The 18,074-nt window shown below is 44.0% G+C and overlaps 1 long non-coding RNA gene across 1 annotated transcript in view; it reads right to left on the reverse strand.

Moving 5' to 3' along the window:
* Positions 1 to 207: 207 nt before the first annotated feature.
* The window catches only part of LOC139763192 (uncharacterized), an 84,231-nt gene continuing 66,364 nt past the window's right edge, over positions 208 to 18,074 (reverse strand). The window contains exon 4 of the long non-coding RNA XR_011716060.1: positions 208 to 2,679. This is a non-coding gene — a long non-coding RNA (uncharacterized lncRNA). The remainder of the gene's footprint in view (positions 2,680 to 18,074) is intronic.

An 18,074-nucleotide genomic window follows, 5' to 3' on the forward strand; every position in this document is an offset into this window, starting at 1 on the left:
TACTTGATCCTGCTGCCTTCCCTCCCACCTCACGACCAGTCCCTTCGTCACCCGTGCTACAGTTCATCATCAGCTTTCCCTCTACAGGCCTTCACCACCACCACCACCACCCACCACAGCCATCACGTCTCAACAGACAACCACGCAGCCTTCCGCGGAGCCCGAGACATCTAGCGATACAGAGAACGTCCAGACTAACAAGTAAACCTTCGTTAATTTGTTCCCCTCCCTCATTTTGGTGACGGGATTCTTCCCATGTTAAACTCTTATCATGATATTTATGTATGTGGGTTCAATTATCCGCGTTCCCTCTGCTGCTGCTGCCTCTGTGATATTGCCCTCCATGTCTTCTTGAATTTCCTTGATCTGTGTTGGTACCCATACAGCGTATCAGCTTCTCTAATACTCCTCTTATGGCACAAGTATCTCTGCATCTGTTCTTATTGCCTGCTTGAGAACGCTCGTTGCTAACGGCATAAGCTTTCGCATTATCCCTGATCATGCTCATGTCACCTGACACATAAACCTTCTCATGTTCAGTTATGATGTTCGCTGCTACAGACAGCTGCGTCCTCTTTGATGAAGGAATCCATATCGTTAGAAACATTCGCATCATTTTTTTTTTTTTACATTGATCTGAGTTAGCTTTATATCTAAAACATGTGACTGTTAAACGATTTCGTAAAAACATTCGTGTCCCCTTTGATATTATAGTCGGTATTCACCCTGGAAATAAATAGTGATCCCGAACTGGCACAAATTTCTCGACTTTGATAATATTGATCTGAGCTGATGTAAACATCCGCGTCATTTTCCCGAAAGTTGAAATAAATTGGTAAAAAAGGGACTGGGGCCTCTGGCATAGTATTAATCAAAGTCATAATTGGATTTGATTTCACTCCCGACAAACTATTAGGGGTTAATTTGTAATCCATCTCCGGCTAAAAACATCTTTTTCCCTGCTTCTGTGCGAATCCTGCTCTATATACTATGGGAACAGTGATCCCACTCCATCAAGAGCCCTGTTCTCACCCTAATAAAGGCTCTGTTTTCACTCATATGACAGCCCAGATCTTATTATAATGAGGGCCCTATTCTCACTCGACCAAGGTCCCCGTTTTCACGCAAGCAAGGGCCATCTTATAATGAAGGCACTGCTGCCCCTCCCTAGTGCACTATTCTTATTCATGAAGGCCTTGTTCTCACTCACTATGGGGCTGTCCTCATTACGGGATACGCTCTTCTCTCTCTCTCTCTCTCTCTCTCTCTCTCTCTCTCTCTCTCTCTCTCTCTCTCTCTCTCTCTCTCTCTCTCTCTCTCAGGAGGGCCCTGTTCTCACTAACTAGGGGGCTGTTCTTATGCAGGGATGTGCTTTCTCTCAGGAGGGCCTTGTTCTCACCCAAACCAAAGATGTTGTTCCCAATGACTTATAAAGACCCTGTCGTCCACTGAGGAGGTTATGGTGAATATATCACATTCCACGATGATATATTTTCTTGTCTCGCTACACTGCTAGCGTGATCCCTTCCGCAGGGAGACCACAGATCGGTCTGGCTGTATGCGAGGTACGTCCCGTTGAACATTAGGGGGTTTCTGACTTAAGCAAGAAAGTTTTTTCTTCCCCCCCTTCTCTCTCTCTCTCTCTCTCTCTCTCTTGTCACTCCACTTGGTCGAGTATCACCCAGATCATTGCCCGGCTTAGGGAGACTGCTGGATGACAACATCTTGGCCGTCCCCAGTTCACTGAAGAAGGCCTTAACCATTAAAAGGTCCACTGGAGTCTATATAAAGTTCTTTTAACTCCAACCGCCCCCGCGCGCGCAGCCATGTGAGTCCGAAGGGTGATGGCCGTAGCTGATGTCATATACGTGTGTGCTGCGCAGCCAGATTTATAGATGAAAGGGAGAATTATTCCCATGATAACCAATTTTTCTTTTTAATTAACCAATATCTCCTAATGTTGTGAAAGCTTTTGTATTTGTTAGTGAGCCTGATCTAAGAACAGACGGGCAGGTCTGTTTGATAAGCGATCCTGATCTGTTGCATAACAGACGGGCAGGCCTGTTTGATCCCCTGGCGTCCTATGTGCATTTTTCAGAAAACTGGACGTACTTCGTCCGAAGACACTCCCTCACGTCCGGACGTCCCGGGTCAAGGACTGCTCTCTCCAGTGTCTGTCGTCTTCTTGAGAGATTTTTTCTTATGTGGAATTATTCATTTGTTTATACCGAGTTCATTATGCACCTCTCTTCATCTTATCGTGACCAAACGCGAATATATATATATACATTCCTCCCGGCACATAACAAGGTCTAAGGTTCTCCTGATATGGATTAACGGTTGGTGTATTTAATTGCTCTTTTAACGTAAACCGTTTTCGTCATCATTGCTTTCTTGCTGCAAATAGTTATATCTGATACGTAACGACGGGCGGAAAGCCAATAGAAACTTACTATCTAAATTGCACAAATCAGAGATTCATGAGTAACGTGAACAACATATGGGAAAGTCTTAGTTAACTTAGTAAGTTAACTTACCTGGGACGGAGGGGGAGCCAAGTTACTGCTACTGGTAGTGGTGTGAGGTTTCCAGCACTGTGGGAGGGGAAGGGGAGTGAGCATTTGGACGTACTGATGTCATGTAGTGTTGAGCACCGATGATCTACGACGCCGCTGAAGTCTGTTGGGAAAGAGAATGAACTTATTGAATCGTACCGCTGATGAAAATACGAAATTGATGCAAGAGTCACTGGTAGATTAGATATGATGATAGAAGAACTGAGCCTCCTGCAAATTGAAAATATGTTTCTCGTTTAAATTATTATTTAGTGGGGGTTTATCTTTAGAAGGGTTGATGTTACTACTAAAGACCAAGGCTGATACAGGTACAGGCCCCCCAGGCCAGCATGTAGGGAAGCTGATGACCTTGCAGGTAGACTATGGTGGAGGCCAGGCGTATGCTTGGCGTATGCTTGGCATATGCCTGCTTTTGACCCACATTCCTGGTGATGAATGAATAACTCGACACTGAATGAATGACACATTGAAACGATCGTCCTCTGCACACAAATTGATATGGAACAAGTTGGAAAATGTGTCAGTAAGTACGAATTTTACAGGAAAAGATGGCGTGTTGCATAGTTGAAATAAGGTCAGTGATGAAGACATTAAATAGAGGAGGTGATAAAAGAAAAAGTTTCAAAATTGAATTATAGTGAAGAAAAGATGTGCTCCCCCCTCCCTCTCCACAAGATGCACAAACGTACAAATGACCAGACATGCATTAGTCTATGAACAAATCTGAGAAATATTGGGAAATTATTTAACCCACAGTCTCTTGTTCAGCCTGTAATCTAATCGTAAATCAGTTTATCAGTAATCTTGTATAGCTGTACATAAGCGGATGGTTATACGTAATAACTAAGTACGTTCTTGAAGGCCAAACCTACTAGTCTTGGTTAGTTAGGGAACATCTGAAGAGAAGATATGCACAGTTGTAAACGTGTTCTGAGTACCTTTTATCTTTCATCAGACGGTCGGCTTGTACCGCTGAGGTAATGATGATGTGGTAAAAATGTACGGTTAAGGAAAAATGTAAAAATGTATGCTTTTGGCTCTGGATATTTCGTGGAATTGCTGTTGTAGCTTTAAAGGCATACGAAATGAAAATATTTCTTCGTTCCTCTCCAATATATATATATATATATATATATATATATATATATATATATATATATATATATATATATATATATATATATACTTAGAAAAGCAAATGGATTTGTATGTAGCATTTATGGATCTGGAGAAGGCATATGATAGAGTTGATAGAGATGCTCTGTGGAAGGTATTAAGAATATATGGTGTAGGAGGCAAGTTGTTAGAAGCAGTGAAAAGTTTTTATCGAGGATGTAAGGCAAGTGTACGTGTAGGAAGAGAGGAAAGTGATTGGTTCTCAGTGAATGTAGGTTTGCGGCAGGGGTGTGTGATGTCTCCATGGTTGTTTAATTTGTTTATGGATGGGGTTGTTAGGGAGGTGAATGCAAGAGTTTTGGAAAGAGGGGCAAGTATGAAGTCTGTTGGGGATGAGAGAGTATGGGAAGTGAGTCAGTTGTTGTTCGCTGATGATACAGCGCTGGTGGCTGATTCATGTGAGAAACTGCAGAAGCTGGTGACTGAGTTTGGTAAAGTGTGTGAAAGAAGAAAGTTAAGAGTAAATGTGAATAAGAGCAAGGTAATTAGGTACAGTAGGGTTGAGGGTCAAGTCAATTGGGAGGTAAGTTTGAATGGAGAAAAACTGGAGGAAGTGAAGTGTTTTAGATATCTGGGAGTGGATTTGGTAGCGGATGGAACCATGGAAGCGGAAGTGAATCATAGGGTGGGGAGGGGGCGAAAATTCTAGGAGCCTTGAAGAATGTGTGGAAGTCGAGAACATTATCTCGGAAAGCAAAAATGGGTATGTTTGAAGGAATAGTGGTTCCAACAATGTTGTATGGTTGCGAGGCGTGGGCTATGGATAGAGATGTGCGCAGGAGGATGGATGTGCTGGAAATGAGATGTTTGAGGACAATGTGTGGTGTGAGGTGGTTTGATCGAGTAAGTAACGTAAGGGTAAGAGAGATGTGTGGAAATAAAAAGAGCGTGGTTGAGAGAGCAGAAGAGGGTGTTTTGAAATGGTTTGGGCACATGGAGAGAATGAGTGAGGAGAGATTGACCAAGAGGATATATGTGTCGGAGGTGGAGGGAACGAGGAGAAGAGGGAGACCAAATTGGAGGTGGAAAGATGGAGTGAAAAAGATTTTGTGTGATCGGGGCCTGAACATGCAGGAGGGTGAAAGGAGGGCAAGAAATAGAGTGAATTGGAGTCATGTGGTATACAGGGGTTGACGTGCTGTCAGTGGATTGAAGCAAGGCATGTGAAGCGTCTGGGGTAAACCATGGAAAGCTGTGTAGGTATGTATATTTGCGTGTGTGGACGTGTGTATGTATACATGTGTATGGGGGGGGGTTGGGCCATTCTTTCGTCTGTTTCCTTGCGCTACCTCGCTAACGCGGGAGACAGCGACAAAGCTATAAAAAAAAAAAAATATATATATATATATATATATATATATATATATATATATATATATATATATATATATATATATATATATATATATATATATATATATATATATTATACTTTTTAGCTGTCTCCCGCGTTAGCGAGGTAGCGCAAGGAAACAGACGAAAGAATGGCCCAACCCACTCACATACACATGGATATACATACACGTCCACACACACACATATAAATACCTATACATCTCATCGTATACATATATACACACACAGACATATACATATATACACATGTACATGATTCATACTGTCTGCCCCCATTCATTCCCGTCGCCACCCCGCCACACATGAAATGACAACCCCCTCCCCCCGCATGTGCGCGAGGTAGCACTAGGAAAAGACAAAAAGGGCCACATTCGTTCACACTCAGTCTCTAGCTGTCATGTACAATGCACCGAAACCACAGCTTCCTTTCCACATCCAGGCCCCACAGAACTTTCCATGGTTTACCCCAGACGCTTCACATACCCTGGTTCAATCCATTGACAACACGTCGACCCCGATATACCACATCGTTCCAGTTCACTCTATTCCTTGCACGCCTTTCACTCTCCTGCATGTTCAGGCCCCGATCACTCAAAATATTTTTCACTCCATCTTTCCACCTCCAATTTGGTCTCCCACTTCTCGTTCCCTCCACCCCTGACACATATATCCTCCTTGTCAATCTTTTCTCGCTCATTCTCTCCATGTGACCAAACCATTTCAAAACACCCTCTTCTGCTTTCTCAACCACACTCTTTTTATCACCACACATCTCTCTTACCATTTCATTACTTACTCGGTCAAACCACCTCACACCACATATTGTCCTCAAACATCTCATTTCCAGCACATCCACCCTCCTCCGCACAACTCTATCTATAGCCCACGCCTCGCAACCATATAACATTGTCAGAATCACTATTCCTTAAAACATACCCATTTTTGCTTTCCGAGATAATGTTCTCGCCTTCCACACATTTTTCAATGCTCCCAGAACTTTTGCCCCTCCCCCACCCTATGACTCACTTCAGCTTCCATGGTTCCATCCGCTGCCAAATCCACTTCCAGACATCTAAAGCACATCACTTCCTCCAGTTTTTCTCCGTTCAAACTTACCTCCCAATTTACTTGTCCCTCATCCCTACTGTACCTAATAACCGTGCTCTTATTCACATTTACTCTCAGCTTTCTTCTTTCACACACTTTCTGCAGTTTCTCACCCGAATCAGCCACCAGCGCTGTCTCATCAGCGAACAACAACTGACTCACTTCCCAAGCTCTCTCATCCACAACAGACTGCATACTTGCCCCTCTCTCCAAAATTCTTGCATTTACCTCCCTAACAGCCCCATCCATAAACAAATTAAACAACCATGCCCTGCCCCTGCCGCAAACCGACATTCACTGAGAACCAATCACTTTCCTTTCTTCCTGCTCATACACATGCCTTACATCCTCGATAAAAACTTTTCACTGCTTCTAACAACTTGCCTCCCACACCATATATTCTTAATACCTTCCACAGAGCATCTCTATCAACTCTACCATATGCGTTCTCCAGATGCATAAATGCTACATACAAATCCGTTTGCTTTTCTAAGTATTTCTCACATACATTCTTCAAAGCAACCACCTGATCCACACATCCTCTACCACTTCTGAAGCCACACTACTTTTCCCCAATCTGATGCTCTGTACATGCCTTCACCCTCTCAATCAATACCCTCCCATATAATTTCCCAGAAATACTCGACAAACTTATACCTCTGTCATTTGAGGACTCTACCTTTATCCCCTTTGCCTTTGTACACTGGCACTATGCAAGCATTCCGCCAATCCTCAGGCACCTCACCATGAGTCATACATACATTAAATAACCTTACCAACCAGTCAACAACACAGTCACCCCCTTTTTTAATAAATTCCACTGCAATACCATCCAAATCCGCTGCCATGCCGGCTTTCATCTTCCGCAAAGCTTTTACTACCTCCTCTCTGTTTACCAAATCATTCTCCCTAACCCTCTCACTTTGCACACCACCTCGACCAAAACACCCTATATCTGCCACTCTATCATCAAACATATTCAACAAACCTTCAAAATACTCACTCCATCTCCTTCTCACATCACCACTACTTGTTATCACCTCCCCATTAGCCCCCTTCACTGATGTTCCCGTTTGTTCCCTTGTCTTACGCACTTTATTTACCTCCTTCCAAAACATCTTTTTATTCTCCCTAGAATTTAATGATGTTCTCTCACCCCAACTCTCATTTGCCCTCTTTTTCACCTCTATCATCTTTCTCTTGACCTCCTGCCTCTTTTTTTTATACATCTCCCACTCTTATGCATTATTTCTCTGCAAAAATCGTCCAAATGCCTCTCTCTTCTCTTTCACTAATAATCTTACTTCTTCATCCCAACACTCACTACCCTTTCTAATCTGCCCACCTCACACGCTTCTCATGCCACAAACATCTTTTGCACAAGCCATCACTGCTTCCCTAAATACATCCCATTCCTCCCCCACTCCCCTTACCTCCTTTGTTCTTACCTTTTTCCATTCTGTACTCAGTCTCTCCTGGTACTTCCTCACACAAGTCTCCTTCCCAAGCTCACTTTCTCTCACCACTCTCTTCACCCCAACATTCTCTCTTCTTTTCTGAAAACCTCTACAAATCTTCACCTTCGCCTCCAGAAGATAATGATCAGACATCCCTCCAGTTGCACCTCTCAGCACATTAACATCCAAAAGTCTCTCTTTCGCGCGCCTATCAATTAACACGTAATCCAATAACGCTCTCTGGCCATCTCTCTAACTTACATACGTATACTTATGTATATCTCTCTTTTTAAACCAGGTATTCCCAATCACCAGTCCTTTTTCAGCGCACAAATCCACAAGCTCTTCACCATTTCCATTTACAAGACTGAACACCCCATGTACACCAATTATTCCCTCAATTGCCACATTACTTACCTATGCATTCAAATCACCCATCACTATAACCCGGTCTCGTGCATCAAAACTACTAAAACACTCACTAAGCTGCTCCCGAAACACTTGCCTCTCATGATCTTTCTTCTAATGCCCAGGTGCATATAAACCAATAATCACCCATCTCTCTCCATACACTTTCAGTTTTACCCATATCAATCTAGAGTTTACTTTCTTACACTGTATCACATACTCCCACTGCTTCTGTTTCAGTAGTGCTACTTCTTCCCTTGCTCTTGTCCTCTCAACAACCCCTGACTTTACTCCCAAGACATTCCCAAACCACTCTTCCCCTTTACCCTTGAGCTTCGTTTCACTCAGAGCCAGAACATCCAGGTTCCTTTCCTCAAACATACTACCTATCTCTCCTTTTTTCTCGGTTACATCCACACACATTTAAACACCCCAATCCTAGCCTTCGATGAGGATGAGCACTCCCCGCGTGACTCCTTCCTCTGTTTCCCCTTTTAGAAAGTTAAAATACAAGGAGGGGATGGTTTCCAGCCCCCCCCCGCTCCCGTCCTCTTTAGTCGCCTTCTACGATACGTGTGTGTGTGTGTGTGTGTGTACCTGGTACATATACAAGGAACATATGTACCAAGTAATGGGTTATAAAGTTATCGACCATACAGTACATCTGAAGCTTGTAACGCTATTATCTTTGTGATTTTATCAGGGGTGTTATCGCTGACAGTATCACCGAGTTAGTTTTATTATACCGGCGTAAATCTTAATGGCTTCCATGACCTCTATTTTTTACCAGTTCGTTAGGGAAGAAGGGTATAGTGTTTGTTTCTGTTTCTCCCGAGATCTTGACACAGTGGATGTATTAATATTGTGTGTCTGTATGAATATAAACAGAGACCGGATGGTCAAGGAAAATGCCAGAAATGCATTTTTCTTTAATTTCATTATAAAATTGCCATTTTTTTTTCGTGGTTTTTGCATATACGTTCAGTGACTTTGATATCATTCTGCTAAGAGAAAATCTACCAAGTGTTTTTGATTCACTTTTTGGCTCTTCTTAGAATAAAAATCCTTCTATCCACGAAACAGATTGTCTAACGTAGAGATGGAACATGTCGTATGGCAACATTATGAGTGTTGCCTACACCGGAGGTGGACAGCTGTGCTGTACGAGTACAGTACTTGTGCGAAGGCTGAACGCTCCATCGTCCGCAACCTGTTTGAGGCAGTCGTTTCTCTCTCTCAGTTACAACTACATGTGTTGCTCCCAATATGCCTAAAGTGGGCCCATCTCCAGTTCTTAAGTATTTCGTTGAAGAGTGTGGTGTTCGTGCGTTGTCTCCAGATGAGGCGGAGTTGTATAGCCAAATGTGGAAACAGTCGGTGAAGAACGACAGTTACTCTGTTCCTCCTACTCAGCAGAAAGCTGCCGGTGCTCCCACAGCTGGTGAACAGAGCACCACAAGCACTACAGCTTCCGATGGGCAGTCACAGTTTCGGCTGGACAACAGCAAAGTGTTTGTCGATGCCAACATTCCTCAGTGGAAAATGGGAAACATTGCTCCGAAGTCTTTTATGAAGGAAAACATCAGGCAGAATGTACCAAGTCAGGCCGCACCACGAAAATATCATGCGAACTCTCTTTATGCTTGTGTTAACGATAACGTGAAACATAAAGTCACATACAATGTGTGGATTTCTGGTGATGAAAGAACGAATACTACGGGAAGGTATGTTGCCAATGTGGTTAATGGAACCATACATGGAGAATATCGGGTTTTGAATGTGTGAAAAAAAAAAAAAGAATGCTTTCTTGTGTCTCTTGGGAAATAGAGAATGGATGGAATCGAGGTTGGGAACTTAAAAAAGCTGGTGTCAGACTTGTGCTGTGGTGCAGCATTTTTTTCACCAACGTTTCTCAGACATAGTTGTCTGATTTGAGAAAATTAATGAAAATTAGCATTTTTTTTTTTTTTTGCAGCGTAGTAATTGGTGAAGTATCGTATATTTTACTAATAGTGTTGTGTGACATTGACTTTTTTCTAGTTTTTTACTGACCTTGTTGTTGCCTATTTTTGCTCATTTCGACTGCTTGTAAATGCCTATTTGCCTACTTTTTCTGTTGAGATTATAAGTGCCTAAATAGTGTGGTTCTAATTATCATATACAATTTTCGTGGTGTGTAACTTCTCTAATCCTCACAGTGTGGTCTTTTGGTCGCTTAGAAAAGCGCAGGGGATTCGTCAGTTAGATCGACTCCCTGGCCCTCAATAAGATGACACTGCATCCTGCATACATATAGACTCGAGGTGTACGCCTTCACTATGTAACTGCAGTGACAGATGTCTACTGCTGTCGTGTAATACGTTTGGGATAACTTTTTTGGGACTTCTCTGTAGTAAAGATGACATCAACTGCCAGCCAAGTATTTTATTTATAGATATTCCATCAGTTGCAAATAGTTCAGTTAATGGGTTGTGTTTAAGGTGTTAATGAAGCTGGCATCGGAAGTGTTGGGTGAGGTGTTTTATCCCAGTGCATCGAGACAAGTGAATTTTGAGGTCTCGTGGTGTGGTGTATTCTGTGTGACACGAGATAGCCAGAATCTGTCCATCATCCAAGCCAGCATCAATTCAGTACATTAACTAGAGAAATATTGAGAAGTACCCTGACGCTAAGCGTTTATGCTTCCTGGACATAAACTAGTAACTTGTTACAAGTACCTTCCTTACTTTGGTAGTCATGGCTATCATTAATAGCTTCGCTGTTTTTCACATATATATTTTTTTTTCAACTGGGACTGAGCATTATGTTGTATGATTGTGCGTATGTCTGGAATTACTCTTTTTGCAATGGACTTCACGCTGCTGTAAGTTTATTATTAAAGATTTTGTTGGCGGCCTTGTGAAAAGTATCAGGTGTCCACCTTTTCATTTCTTGTTGTCCATGATCCTTCGTCTCTCCAGGTGATAAGGTTCCTTTTGGATCGTGTGTTGGAGGAGGGCAGGAAAAGGCGATACCTACCACAAGTGACGTGTGGTGGCCGGGGGGGAGGGGGGTCTAGATGGTGGCTCTGTTGGATAAGGTTGTGGTGTTGTACGCGAAGGGGACTTGTGGAGGATCCGGCACACCAGTAAGTTATAGGGATGGTGGTGTGGTATGGGCTGTTGTGGTAGGAACGATTGTCTTGGAGGTGGAAGTTATTCCTAGAGGTAATTACCTCGGCGTGTTTTTATTGGTTTGGTAATAATTATTATCCATGGAAGTGAATGATGGTTTGATTGGTTATAGCTTAACAGAAGGGGAAATGTTCGTGAAGGGCGACAGTTAGTCTTATGTCAATAACAGATGGTCAATCGGCGTGAAGGCCAGCTTTCCTGCCGTCCAACGACGCTCTTCTCAGGTCACTTCTGGTGTGAAGGACTGTGTAGGACACGGGAGAGGACTGATAACCCCACACTTGGCTTGAGTTAGAAGGACGTTAACACGAACGCGAGCCGATTCGGAAGGTGCGTTAAATGATCAGGAGTGAAGGTGCACTGAGTCGTAGGGGTTCTTTGAGGCTTGGTCGAGTGTGAGATGTGGTGAAGGCCGGATGAAGAAAAAATGATATACGTATGCTAACCCTTCCGTCTGATTACACTCGCCAAATGCAGAGGTACAACGACGGAGTATGGAAGGTGATGTGCGGGTCATTCCCAGACTGGCTGAGGCCACAACGTCGACGTTCTCGACATGGAGTTTGGACGATTGTGGAAATGGTCGTCCATATTCAGTGACGCTGGCTGAAGGTGAGACTTCCATTGCGGGGAGGGGGTCCATCGTTCTTTCACTGGGGGGAATCCATCGTGCTTCCAGTGGGGGGATGATCCATCATACTTCCAATGGGGGGAAGGGGGGAATCGAACGATGGATTTAACTTCCTAACATGTTTATGATGTGTTCCTCCCTAGTATAATGGGCGTGGGTTTGTTCGAGGCGACATCTGGGTAACACAGCACACTTCAGTCTCTGAGACATGAACATGCAGCAATTTTTTTTTTCATGTCTTAATTTTATGCTCGACTCTCGCTTTGCTCTGTGTTTGGGTCACCTGGATTATAAACTATTTGGAAGATTGAAATGTACGCAGATGCCAAACTAGTTATGAGAAATATGGAGATGTGAAGGTATTAGTAAGAATGATTTCATCTAATGGATTAATTTTCTGATCTGCATTGTGTGTGTGTGTGTGTGTGTGTGTGTGTGTGTGTGTGTGTGCACAGCGCCTCCACACAGGAATTTATTCAGTTGACAGAGTTAGTGCTGCTTATGTGCGCCCGAGTTTCTCCCTGCTGACGAGATAGAGGTCACGGGTCATGTAGCCAGATCTGCATCTGCTGCATGATTCACGTCAGTGGCTACCACGTTACTGTGGCATGGACGCCAGAGGTACGGTGGTCTGGTTGGCCCAGCTCACACCGCCGCCAGCCAAAGTCATTGTCAGGTTATAGCACTATAACCCTACGTGGAAGCATACCGTGAATTTAGTGCATGTGGTGAATTTATCTTCCATGCATACAGTAATGTTAACCTTTCTGAAATAAGTTTACAGTTATGGATTTAGAAAAAAAAATACCTTAAGTTTCCCTATGATACATTTAGAATAATAAATGATAGTTACTCTTTTGTGTATCCCCGACAGAAATTACAGACAAACTATTCTCAAAGTTTTTGCGAGTTATTTATATTCAACAGAGCGGCTTGTTGACAAATCGTAACGAGCCCATATTTGGCGGAGAACCGGCCTACTTGAATGACAATAAAAAAAAAAAAGATAATGATTTTGATTGGCGAAACGGCGGACCTAAGTCGCTAGATGTAGCGAAAGTTGTATACAACAGTATGCACCACGTTTGGTACGTGTGGTTACAATCGTCACAAGGGGGGGGGGGGGGGTTGTAACGGGATGTCGTAATGGCACCATAGGGTGGGGAGCACGCACTCCCCCCCCCCTCTCCTCCCCACTCCCCCATACAAGGAAGACAATAACAACCTTGGAATGCGTTACTGAATTTCGGGTTGGACCCCGGAGCCTCTGTTGGCCAGGAAGTCTCCGCAGGGGTGGGATGGCTGGGTGGTTTAAAGGTCATACACGCCTATAGTAGCCCGGTAGTGGTCACGTGTGTTTGAAAGTGTCGTCATCCAGGCAGGTGGGGGGTGGGGAAAAAGAGGCCACTTTGGTCGACTGTGGATTTGGAGGGAGGGAACGGTCAGAGAACGAGGAAGGGAGGGTATCTTGTGTAGGAAAGGTCGAGAGAGTCATCCAGGATGTTTCGTAAACATGAGGTAAACCCAACAAAACAAAGGCAATACGTCAGAGGCAGGAAGTGTTCAGAGGATCGTAGTGAGTACCAAAAACTTGGCTGCAAGGAAAAAAATTCAGGCATAGATGTGGAAAATGGGATTCTGCTCTTGAATCATGCTTACTTGTATTCGTTCTTATGTGTGTGTGTGTGTGTGTGTGTGTGTGTGTGTGTGACAGCAAGAGAATGCATGAGCGGATGTGGCATTTCTTCGTCTGTACCTGGCGCTACCTTGTTAACGCTGGAAACGGCGATAAAGTAAAAAAATAAAAAAAATGTTGGAAGCTGTTGTGCTTCCTCCTTTTGGCGAGATCACATCACATGGCAACAGAGAGGCCTTATATCACCTCTCAAATGAAAACTCGTATCAGAGTGAGAACGTTGGAAATTCGAACATTATCATCCAATTCAGTCATCTTTCCTTCCACGGTGAGAGTGTGGGAAAGGCTTGTGACCCTACGTGTTCTTCCTCTCGTGTCTTTCTTGAAGAGGCAGGTCTATCATTACTTGAAGACTGTATGCCTTTTTCTCATATCCATGTTCTAACTTGATGTTGCCGCGCGCATTATATATATATATATATATATATATATATATATATATATATATATATATATATATATATATATATATATATATATATACTGACGTCATGACCTCTATACGTTCCCTACTTGTATTCATCTGCGCGCAATTTTTTGTGAGTTTGTTCTACATGTATATTTACATGTATGCGTATCCATTCGTATGCACCAAGTCACGCCGTGCATGTGAATGAAAGTCATCCCTACAAAATTTTCCCATATCCTTTCGTTACCATCGTCCTGTTCATGCCTATGGTGTGTCGCTGAGGGTAAAGAACAATGTGGATATATTTCTTGGCTAAATATTTATTTTCTTCACCACTATGAGGAAATATGCTGTTAGGGATTTTTCTTTCGTGTTCCCCATGAATAACTGGTGGGTTTTTAGAGTCGGGTTGGCATGAACTAAGTCATCAGGACAGATGGAACTACGTCTTGGTTAAATTGGTGAGTCAAGTGGATTGTTAACATCAAGAACGGGGAAGGTAGAGGGGACTGACGGGTGTGAGTGAAACTGAGGCGTTGCTTTGCGGTCCAGTTTCTTGGCGCTGATGTACGAGAAAGGGGAAGGTAATGGATGGCTGGCATCAGAAGGAGGAGCTACAGCCAGGCTGGGCCACTCGTGGGGTTGGAATGTTAGTTTACTACCTGACACTTAACTAATGACGTCAAAGCTGGGGTTTTTCCCCCTAATCCGAGTAACTGGTGACGTCACGTACTTAGGAGGAATTTGGAGCCGATGACGCCAGAGAAGGGTATTTACCGCTGGCCTGGCAAATGTTGAGGAGAGGCTAGGAAATGTTTATAGGTCTCGGGGAAGTGGAGCCACTAAATGAGGGCACGGGCTGTGTGTGTATAAAGAAGTCTTCAGAAGTGTTACGGTTTTATTTTGGGGGTTTTCCTTGTTTCATCCTTACTTGGTGTTGTGATAAGTTTGTCTTGTAATGCGAGATACGGTAGCATTTTCGGCGAAGACATCAACAACTTGAAAAGTGACGAAAGAATAGTAATTTGCCCGACCGTAACGGAGTATCTGTTCAGAAAGTTGAATACTTTAACGTTATTCGGAACATTACAAAGAATGAGACAAGTGTAATAACGGTGTAATTGAGAACTGCAAAAAAGGGATGAAAGGGTTTCGTAATAACTCATTTTGCCCGTGACAAAAGCTGGACTTTGGGCCCGCCTGCACAGGGCCACGCACACGGTTGTGGCTATAAACCCTTCACAGAATGAGTCACCCTCGCCACACGGGGGGACGGGGGGGAGAGGAAGAGGAGGAGGAGTAACTGTCGGATCATCACGTCCCATCGTCGTTGACTTTTGTATAATCGTCAGGTTCGAACCCTTGGTTACGGCTAGGTGGACGTCGGAGGGGGACGGTGAGGGAGGGCCGGAACCGTGTAACCTTATATTACTTATATGTACGTAAAATAGGGTATATGGATCCCTTACAAAGTGACAATATGTTTGACACAAGTTCGTCGCTTGTGTACTTAAAGTTTGACATGCATCTACTTTAATCATTTGATGGTAAATGTTAATTTCTCTTCCGTTTCGAGCGTCGACGTGTTTCATGAAATTTTCCACGCTAGGCTCTGGTTGTGTGGATCTTTTTTTTTTTTTTTTTTTCGTGTGCCGTCCGAATCGGGTTCAGTGCCCTAGCTGGTCGACCCAAGCCCGGCACAGACAGGCCGTGTGAGCCGCCACCCTGCACTTCGATTATCTGTTGTATAACTCGCCTGGTGTATAAAGAAAAAAAAAAGATGCTATAAGAACAAATGACACGAGAAAAAGTGGTTAAGCCATCACACGTGTTAATTCGATGATGACATCCTGTATAACTGGTAACTGTCAGGGGAGTTTTGTGGTGTGGGGTGCAAATGTTGGCTCCGCTGGATGACTCAGAGATCCGTATTAAAGCTGAAGCTGTGTACCTCTCTCCTGGTGGGGACCGGCTGGATAAAGGTGTCTTGTCCTAACCGTCTGTGTGGGAACTCGGAGACCCTCTCATCTCCAGGAGGCGGCAGTTCATGAGAGTGGGCTTTTATGCTGGGAATATAGAGTGTCGATAGTAGACTGAGACAGAAGCATATATGTAGGGCAGGGTCGGACACACCTGCTTACAGTGTTGGCTGGAGCTGACGTATAGGTGAACCTAGTTTAAAATACGCTGTTAATTCCACATTAAGGAGAGCTTTGTTAATGAGGATATGAATCCGAGAGCGTGAGGTGTGAGTGGTCGAGTGAGTGAGGGGAGCTTATGACCTTTGTTAAAAGTGTGGAAGTGACTGTGAGGGTGTGTGAATAGACTAGGAAGTGAAGTGGGTAATGCGCAGGTGGTGTGTACAAGAAAGGTGAAAGAAGTGGCGGGGGTGGGGTGGGGTGGTGCACTACTTGCTGCTGCAGCGGGCTGGGTCTGAGCTGCGCATCGTAAACCTTGGACTGACGAAGACCCGAGGTTTGAGGAGGGTTTTTATGAGAGGAGGTATTTGGATAGGTAGGTTTTGTGGCCTGAGGTAAACATGCATGGGCGTTGGTGTAAATAGTTTAGGATATGGCATGGTGGAGAAGGTTTTTGGTGAGGGAAGGCCTGCAAGGGATCACCCTCCATGCTTGCCTTTGGTCGCGTCATGCACCGCTGTGCTCCTCCCCTTCATGCTGACTAGCATCCATTAGTTGGCTGGGGCGTCTCCGTTTTCTCCAATTCGTCTCCCGGCCCTCTGTCATTAGCGTTAATAAACGGGGGCAATCTGTTCTCTCCACGTAAAATGATCGGGGAATGATTATGCCATATGACCCTGAGCAAGCACAAGAGAGCAACCGTTGGCTCTTCCAAGATGATGGTGGGCTAGATTTTGTGAAGATTCAAGACGAGAGAGGCTGGACCTATGATGACTTTTTTTTGAAGTGCTTATACTCTCCAGAGGTTAATTGCTTCCACTGACTTTTATTGAAGTTGAAACTATTATAGGAACTGCTGGAGTCAGTGCTTTGTTTGGACCCGAGTAAGGGCCGCGCATGTGGTATAAAGTAAACGACACAGTGGCAGAAATCACTAGTCAAAACTGACCTCTCACGGCAAAAGTTGATTCTGCAAGTTTACCGAGACATCAAACTGAATATCTAGTTATACTCGAAGAATAAGAGAAATGCCTTTTGGTTCATAGTTTGTGTACAGCTTATCTTCTTGTTGGTAGCCACGAGTAATTAACACTTCAAGGCAAGCTGTTGCAACCTTTACATAAGATCTGGACTGCGGTTTTCTTTGGTTCTCCAAGTTGTGGCTTTAACGCAGTCCTTTTGTGCCACAGTTCCTCTTGAAGGGGCAGGAACAAAGGAACACGTCACCCAGGTGGTCGGTGGCGGAGCTTGAGCTAAGGCGGTCGTATGACACCGGTCGGTGGTTCTAGCGAGGGCCGTGGCCCACGGAGGCAACAAACACGCCTCTACTTTTTTTCTCTCTCTCTCTATCTAACCTTCTATCAATATTAATAATAAAATTTTCCATGGCTGTTGGTACGAGATTACTGTGGTATATCATCAGGGTAAGAGTAGGTAGTAGTAGTGATAACAACCGGGGTATGAAACGAGGACACGAGAGAACGAAACATTGAGAAACATGAGGTGGACGGGGGTATTCCCCGACGCGGATCATACCAGAGCGCATCACAGGCTTTACAGGTGTAGCCGGCAAGGTTTAGCTAGTAAGTTGTTCCCATGTGTTATGTGTACAGTGTTGTACGCAACAACGGCCACTCTACAACCTTCTTCAGCCTACGAACGAGCTCGTTACGTTCTCGCGACTAGAAGACACACCTGATGTGCCTTGATACCCAAGGCGAAGGAGGCAACTTAAGTAAATGATTTACATAATATCATCTGAGGCTAATAACCCTGACCCCAGGATCAAGATGCTGTGGTTTGCGGCAGATGTTTATTCACAACTCGGGCTATTGAGGTTTCAACCTCTCCACCCCAATGTACCCAACCTCCTGGTACTGCACTCACGCACCTTCACAACCGTGTCATCGAAATGAGTTTTTTGTTTTACATATTTAGAACCGGATG

This window comes from Panulirus ornatus, chromosome 46 (genome assembly GCF_036320965.1).
Source record: "Panulirus ornatus isolate Po-2019 chromosome 46, ASM3632096v1, whole genome shotgun sequence".
Classification (NCBI taxonomy): domain Eukaryota; kingdom Metazoa; phylum Arthropoda; class Malacostraca; order Decapoda; family Palinuridae; genus Panulirus; species Panulirus ornatus.